Raw genomic sequence first — 8,309 nt, 5'->3', positions numbered from 1 at the left:
AAATGTGGCATGGATTATCACTGGCCTGTCTGCCCAAACTGGCATATACAGCCAGCCTGCTGTATCCATGGATTCTTTATCTATGGATTAAACCATCTACAGTAGTGATTCCCAAACTCTGGTTCTCCTGATGTTTTGGACTTCTGTTCCCAGAATTCCTGACTGGATTGAGCTGACTGGGGCTTCTGGGAATTGAAGTCCAAAATTTGGGAACCACTGATCTACTGCCTAAAATACAAAGAGAGAGAGAGACAGAGAGAGAGAACAAACCTTGATTTTGGCATTTTATATAAGGGACATCATTTTACTATGCCACTGTGGACTTCAGCATCTAGAGATTTTGGTACTCATATATTCATTATTCCATCTGCCCACTTAGATGTCTGGCCACCAAAATGGAAAACACAAGAAAAGTGAAGGCTGGTGAAAGAAAGAAAAATTATCATAATTGGATCCATTTTGGAAGACGCTTTCATGTGGCCTCTAGAAGGTCCAATATGTTTTTGTTTACTAATGCAAGGCTTTTCTGATGTGGTTGTTTCACTTCACACACGCATATTGTTCATGTCAAATAAAAAGTTTGCTGAACCATGTTGAACTGCTCTTCCTTTTTTATGTGGTGCAGGAACCTATCCTTTCCATGTCATTTCTGACTCTGGTACCAACTTTTCTGTTAAAGAAGTCGTGCCCAAGAACATTACCTCCCTCATTACATGCTAGACACCTGTAATAGTTTTAAAATAATATGACACAAAACCATTGAAGATGGTCACAGACCAACAGATATTATACCTTAAATTTTGCCATCAATAAAAATAGAGATGAGATAATCAAAGGATGGGGGCAGCATGACCCAATTCTTGATCTCTGTTTTCAATACATTAAAAACTGTCTTCTTCCTTTAACATTGGTTTTATCTTGTATAGGAACAAAAAGGAAGCGGATGCTGTGGAGGCACAGCAAACTGCGGTATCTTATTTTTTAAAACATTCTACACACACACACACACATATATATATACAGTATATATATCTGGAGGCGCTCAATTCAGGCAAGCTTGTTTATTTCCCTTAATTAGCTTTATTAGTATGCTACAAGCCAAAGCTACTTCCTCCTTGCCCCAGGAACAGCAACAAAAAGAGGAATTTTCCCTCTGCTCCTGCAGTTCCCGAAAAATGAAAACAAAGATCTTGTTGTGGGAGGCAAAGTTTGCCTAGCGGAAGGAGGTTGGCCAAAATAAAAGAGGGTTCGGTGGAGAGGGAGAGAGGCTGTGGACCTGCCCTATTGGCTAGCCCTCTAAATGAGGGATTGTTGGGGGCAGGCAACACAATCCTTGTGGGCTGCGACATGAAAATGTTTGGCTCCTCTCCTCACTGAGTCCATAGGGGAGATCACATTCTTGGGGAGAAAAGCAACCCAGAGTCCAAAGCACTGATCCGTCCAAATGACCACAGACAAGTGGCACTGCCTGCAGAGAGCCTAAGGTGGCAATTGCCGAATTTCATAGAATCAAAAAATCATGGTGTTGAAAGAGACCTCAAACACCATCCAGTCTAACACCCTTCTGCCATACAAGAAGACAAAATCAAAACACTCCCGACAGATGGACATCCAACCTCTGCTTAACACCTCCAAGGATGGAGACTCCACAATTTGCAACAACTAAGCCTGTGTCTTTAGTACAGGTTGAATCTCCCTTATACAAAATACTTAGGACCAGAAGGGTTTGGGATTTTTTTAAAAAAAAATCATTATTATTATTATTTGGATGTTTGAATATGAGCATATACAGTGGTCCCTCGGTATCTGCTGGGGTTTGGTTCCAGAACCTGCCATGGATACCAAAATCCGTGACTGCTCAAGTCCCATTAAATTCAATGGATAGTAAAATGGTGACCCTTGTATAAAACTGCAAAATTAAGGTTTGCTTTTGGAAATTTATATTTTTAAAAAAATATTTTCAAGCCGTGGATACTTGAATCTGTGGATTACAAAACCGTGGATACAGAGAGCCAATGGTACGTAACGAAATATCTTGCAGATGGGACCCAAGTCAACGACTATTACCTATAACTGCCTCTGAGACCAGCAGAAACAGGTGAACATCTCTCCCCTGGTCAAACCGCACATGGAGACAGTGCAGAGTCAAGAGATGCTCACTGGTGGTTTAAGCACTGGATTGTGACTCTGGAGACCAGGGTTCGATTCCCAGCGCAGCCATGAGACCCACTGGGAGACCTTGGGCAAGACACACTCTCTCAGCCTCAGGGGAAGGCAATGGCAAACCCTTAGGGTCACCATAACTTGGAAATGGCCTAAAGGCATACAACAACTACAACAATGGACTTACTCTGGTTGTGAGATACTGAAGAAAGTGCAAGATAAATCCTCCCGGAAGAGACCCATCTTATTACCTCCTTGGGTGCTTTTAAGAAGGCAGTTAACTTCTGGCAATGTTACCCAGCTGACCTCATATAAGAAATATTGTTCCTTCTGTCTTTGAATCTGTATATTTCCATTCCACCGTCTTTTTGATAGAACTTGTTTTAACGAAATTATAAGTTAATTTTATTGTAATTTATTGTTATGCATTGTATATTTTATTGGGTTGTAATCCCACCTCGATCCACCTGGGAGAGGCCAGAAAATATAAATAAAATTTTTTATAACATGAGTAAACAAATAATACCACTCACTGCAGCAAACAACAGCACAATGGTAAATGCTGAAGTTTATGAAAAAGTCACCAGAAGGGTCCCCAAAGCCACTCACTTTGGGTAATGTTGACAGTATACAGCAGCAGCAACAAAGGCCACCTCTCTCCCCTCTCCCAGCTCTCATATAATTTGGCTGAAAGTGATTTGGAAACAGGAAAAAGAGAGGAAGCTAGTCCCACCTGGCAGGGAGACAGTACAGGGACAAGAGGAAGGATGATGTAGTGGTTTGATTGTTGGACTAGGACCCTGGGAGACCAGGGTTTGAATCCTGGCTTGGAAACCCACTGGGTAACTCACCTTGGCCAAGTCATACTCTCTCAGCCTCAGAGGATGGCAATGGCAAGCCCCCTCTGAAGAAACCTGTCAAGAAAACCCCATAATAGGGATATGCCTTTGGATCACCGTAAGTTGGAAATGACTTGAAGGCACACAACAACCACAGTGGATGTGTAGTTCTTGTGTGCCCCTTTACCTGAGAGTATGCCCCACTGGATCCAGAGTAACCAACACCTTACTTAGGCAGCATCTGCACTGCAGAAATAATGCAGTTTGACACTGCTTTGACATGGCGATGGCAAACCCACTCTGAAGAACCTTGTCAAGAAAACCCCATGATAGGTTCTCCTTGAGGGTCACCAAAAGTTGGAAAGAAACAACATAAAGGCACACAATAAAAATGGGAGGGAAACCATTCTCTCTCTTGAGTCTCTCATTCATCTGGTCAGTATACACCAAAGCCAACTTGACAGCAAACAATAACACCATCTCACCATCGCAGAGGAACCTTCGGTGGAAAGCCGGAAGCCAACTCACCCGAAGCATGCAGTGGTCTCCTCATCCAGCAGATTTGACCAGAAAAAGTTGCAGACACAGTGACCATATGCAAGAGGCTGAATCTGTCATAAATCCAGACAAGATGACCATTCTTTTAGACTAGGGTCATTGCGCAACCAATCCAAAGCTTAGTTATGTTAATGAATACACAGAATGGGATGGAAACCACCAGCTTGCTCCAAGCCTTTGCAAACAGAACTTATCAAAAATCCACCAAACAGCAATACTTTTATGAGATCAACCAAAATGCACACTACAGAGGATGGAAAGGGGGTCTTTTTTAGCTGTGCTTCTGATTAATTTGTTGCAATCTGCCTTGAGTCCTTTGCTAGAAGGTAACATAGAAAAGAAATAAACAAGTACATAACCCTCCTAAACCCCTTCATTCACCACAGCTCACAATTCAGGTGGTTTTCTGCCTAAAATGGCTCAAAAATTGTGCACAGACATGGGTCCAAAACACAATGAAGAAATAACCCAGTTTGAGACCACTTTAACTGCCCTGGCTCAGTGCTAGGGAATGCTGGGAATTGTAGTTTATTGTGGCAACAGAGCTGTCAATGTCTCACAAAATTATAGTTCCCAGGATTCCCAAGCATTGAGCCAGAGCAGTTAAAGCGGTCTCAAACTGGATTATTTCTGCAGTGTGTCTTGGACCATAGTGTTTTGTCTTGTTTAAAATCTTGTCCGTTGCCTTGCATCCCATTATTGTTAGAAAGGAAGGATAAATGGAAATATTAATAAATGGAAATAATAGATATAAATGAATAAGGAGGAGGAGGATGAAGAGGTGGTGGTGGTCTTCCGTCCCCCCAAAATAACCCCCCAACAGTTTCTTGTGGGTTTTTTGGGCTATGCAGCCAGGTTCTAAGACGTGGCCACATAGACCGAAAAACCCACAAAAACTATGGATGCCGGCCATGAAAACCTTCGACTTCACAACCCCCAAATACCTTTTTCTCTGGTCCCAAACCAGTTGAAAATGGGCACCAGTGCAGCCCAAATGGGAGAGGGGCAAAAATGCCCTCCACAGTCATCCAGCTTTGCTGGATTTGTTCTTCACATGCATGCCTTTTCCTGTAGTTCAAGTTCAAGACAGAGCTCTCCTTTCCACCCATATTGTGCACAACTTTCTTTCCCCTCATTTTTATCTTACCAACAACCTTACAAGGCAGGTCATAGGATATGTGATAAGGCACCTTTCTTGACATGTTGGGATTACAAGCCCCATTACCTCAAATCATAATGCCAGGCTACCTGGAGATATGGGACTTACATTCCAGGTCAGGGAAAGGCTGGTGGTTGTGATAGCAGAATCATTAGCCCCAATGGGCTATGTGTGGTTTGACCATTGGACTATGACTCTGGAGACCAGGGTTTGAATGCCAACTCAGCCATGGAAACCCACTGGGTGACCTTGGGCAAGTCACACTCTCTCAGCCTCAGGGGAAGGCAGAGGCAAGCCTCCCTCTGAAGAAACCTGCCAAGAAAACCCCATGATAGGTTCACCACAGGGTTGACTTGAAGGAACATAACATGAACACACAGGGTCACCATAAGTCAAAAACGTAGGCACACATCAACAACAGTGAGCTGTCAGTCCTCCCCTCCTCTTTTCAGCCAGAGGTTCACACAACTTGTGGGAGCTGGGCCCTTGCTCCCTGGGAAGCAGCGCACTGCCCTTGCTTGGCCACGTGCAAAACAGGATTTCCTAGGTACACGCCACACCTTTGCTCAGTTCCGTCCAAACGTCTCCAGGCTATTGTGTTTTGATTCCCATTCCTAACCCAAGGATCAAGAGTTGCACAGCTCCAAGCAACAACTGTAGAGGGGTTTTTTTTCTTGCATGGAAGCAAAACGACAGAAAAAGGCAAGGAACAAAAGCATGTCAAAAAGGCAGTGCCAACATTTAGCAAACAGAGACAGAGAGAGATTGAGAGAGGAGGAGGACTAGGAAGTGTTACAACAGCTGCTTGCCTACAATGCCACACACCCCTTTCCCACCCCATAACTCCCTAGCCGGCTACTTCTCCATAGCTCCCTAGCCAGGTGGGGGAGAAAAGAAGAGGGAAAGCCACACTTACTAAGCCCTGTCCTCCTAGGTTCACCCCCCAAACACTTTGCAAACAAACCAAGAACAAAAGCAGCCACCAAAAGAGCCAAACTGCATTGGTTTCCAAAACATAACAGGGAATAAACTGGAGTCAATTGCAAAAAGGGTGACCTGAAGGTAATCAGGTCCAGCTCCCTTTGAGATGCCCCACGCTTGAGATTGCCACCCAGAGATCTCCCTACACAAACCCACACATTCCACATTATGAAAACGGCCAGACAAGCTGGCAATGTGCAGTGCTTTTCAGCATCGGTCCAGAAGGAAAGGAGAGAAGCAAGCTCTCCCTGGCCACCATGTTTCCACTCAGGTTATGATAACGCCACTCCGACATCATGGAAAAAAGTGACCTCCCCAGGATCACCTCTGCTGACAAGAAACAAAACCTCTAGCAACCGAAGACGAACATTAAGATCTCCCAGGCTCCAAAGGAGATCCAGTGAAGCCATGTGGAGAAACAGGAGGGGAAGGGTTTTCATTAGGGCCATCTTGGGGAGGAGGGAGCAGAGGTAACAGGTGATGGGGAAGGAGTAGCTACAAGGCAGAGCCGCAGGTGCTCATTTCTGAAAGAAAGGCAACCCTGTCTCTCCTCCAAAAAGGTGCATTCCTTACAGAATGAGGAAACCCCAAGGAAATAAAGGACATCTATGTGAAAGCCATTTCCAGGGCACTAGGCCACTGAGGAGAACCTGGAAGGGGGGGGGCTGGTCAGGTTTTTAACTGGTTTGGATTTTATTGATAGCTTAATTACCCGTTTCACTTCTATATCAAGTGTCAGCATTTTCTGCTGCATTTGTTTTAACATTTCTAACCTGCCTTAACGGGGGGAATGGTGGGATACTATTAGTATTATTTGTAGTTTCAACTATGTGCAGGGAGGGCCCCACACATAAACCTTGGCTGCATCCACACTGGAGAAATAACCCGGTTTGGCACTGGTTTAACTGCCCTGGCTCAAGGCTATGGAATTCTGGGAGTTGGAGTTTGTTGTGGGGCCCAAACTGGGTTATTTCTCCAGTGTGGATGCAGCCCTGGATCCCGGGAGATCCCAGGTTTTATTGGAGGCAGAATCTTCTCTTTCCCTCCAACTCATTCTTACCTGTTTATTTGCATATTTTTCAGTACATGTTGTATATTTTTATTTAGATTTGTATAGTCTGTATATAAGCTGTGCATGTTTAGGCTATTCATATGTATCTATATTGTATTGTGGTATACTGAACATTTTATATGTGTGTGTCATTGCTTGCATTACTATGTTGTGAGTATTTTGACATGGCCCTATTCAATAAACATCCCACTCAGGGAAGAGGGGCTGCAGCCTGAATCCACTTTGATTTTCCGGACCATAATCCAGGCAAGCAGATGAAACCCACATCTAGAGCAATGGGCAAGTTGTGTCAGAGTTGTGGTTTAAATTTTATTGTTCAGTTACATTTCTATTATCCCTCTGTTGTAAGCTGCCCAGATTCCCAGTGATTGGGTGGCATATGAATAAATCCTATTATTATTATTATTATTATTATTATTATTATTATTATTTCAAACTTCAGTGTGAGGTGGCTTTGTAAGCTGCCTTGGTTTTCACTTTGGAAAGCTGCCTGGAGCCCTGAAGTAGGAAAGGGGCAGGCGGCTCTTCTTCTTCCTCACAAGAACCACAAACCACTTAACTGAGTAATATGAATGTGCGCCGTGCAGAATGTTTGGGTTGAAATGAATAACACACACACAGCCATAAGGCAGAAAAGACTACTACTGCTGCTGCTACTCTACTTCTACCTGAGGAAGTCGGCTCAAGTCGACAGTTCAACTTCACATCATGCTCCCAAGGTCTTTGTTTCAGTTAAGTCTCAAAGGTGCTAGAAGATCCCTTTGTGTATTGTTATTGTTCTTATCCAGGTCTCCTCCCAGACATTTCTATCCCATTTGTTTAGTATATTTAGACCTGGACCTGGCCATTTTGATCTGGGGGGGCATCCACTTCTGCCACCTGCAAAGCTGCCAGGGAACAGGGTTTGCAGCCGGAGTCAGGTGTGTTCATTTTTAGAGAAGGGAGAGAAAGAAGGTGCAGAGGCTTTCCTAGAAGAGAGGAGCAAACAGGGGCTTCCTCTTGAGGGGGGGGGTCCTCCATTTGGGGGGGGCACTGCTTGCTCTCTCTGATGAAAGGCCAGAGTTCACCTTCATTCAGGTGAGAAAGAAGAGCAATCGCCCGACTGGCCAAGGAGGGGCCCCAAAGGGCAAAGTAAAGGGGGGCTGTGCAGGTAAGTCAGGCAAGCCCCCAAATGAGGGGTCTCCTTGCCCCTCCCCTTCTGAGGGGGAAGAGCAGGGAAAGCCCGGGGGGGGGGGCGGGGGGGAGAAAGGCAACTGGGGAGAAGCGCCTTCCAAAGAGGGAAGGCAAAAGGGGGTGCCGCTGGCTCCCCAAAGGACAGTTATGAGGGCTGAGGAGAAGGAAGCCTTTCCGAGAGGGTTGGTGGGGGTGGTTAAAATAAAAGGGAAAGCTGTTATCCCCCCCCCCAAAAAAAGGGGCTGGCCAGGTGCGATGGCTGAGGAGAAGGAGGCCTTTCGATGGGTCAGTGGGGGGGGGTCGCCCCCCAAAAAGGGAGGGAAAGGGGGGTTGGCCCCCAAAGGGAGGAGGTCCCCAAAAGGGG

This window comes from Sceloporus undulatus, chromosome 6 (assembly GCF_019175285.1).
Source record: "Sceloporus undulatus isolate JIND9_A2432 ecotype Alabama chromosome 6, SceUnd_v1.1, whole genome shotgun sequence".
Lineage (NCBI taxonomy): Eukaryota > Metazoa > Chordata > Lepidosauria > Squamata > Phrynosomatidae > Sceloporus > Sceloporus undulatus.
Note: the sequence above shows the minus strand (reverse complement) of the source record.